Genomic DNA, 522 nt, shown 5'->3' on the forward strand with positions numbered 1-522 from the left:
ACTGAGAAGAATACAAGAATTGATCAGTAAGGAGACTAGGATTAATTTAAACACTTCCGGTTTTACTATGGAGTTAGTGGGATGTAATATTTTGTTAAAATGTATTTATTTTAGTTCATCGTGTAGTCAATGTTTGCCCTAACTCTTAATTTAACATGAAATTGAAGCTAAAGATCTTTTTAGGAAAAAGAGGAATCTTACATCAACTATGGTTAGATGAACCAAAATTCAGAAGAAAAAGACTCAGCTGAAGAATTTCCCATTTGTTAAGATCCCCCTCCCCCAATCCACCAGAAGGACCAGTATTTTCAGATGTCACCATTTGTACTCAAACTGAAGCACACAGAAAGGAAGTGACTTGTTCAGAAACATAGCTGGTCAGGGCCAGTCAACGCTAGAATTCCTATCTCCATTGTTGTTGTTGTTGTTATGTGCCATGGAGTCAGACCCAACTCATAGCGATCCCTCCTTGGGTTTCCGAGGCAGTATTCCTTCCGAAGTAGTTTGCCCAACCTTCCTTCC

The sequence above is a fragment of the Orycteropus afer genome, unplaced genomic scaffold (assembly GCF_000298275.1).
Source record: "Orycteropus afer afer isolate SDZICR_OR568_19922 unplaced genomic scaffold, OryAfe1.0 scaffold00320, whole genome shotgun sequence".
Classification (NCBI taxonomy): Eukaryota; Metazoa; Chordata; class Mammalia; order Tubulidentata; family Orycteropodidae; genus Orycteropus; species Orycteropus afer.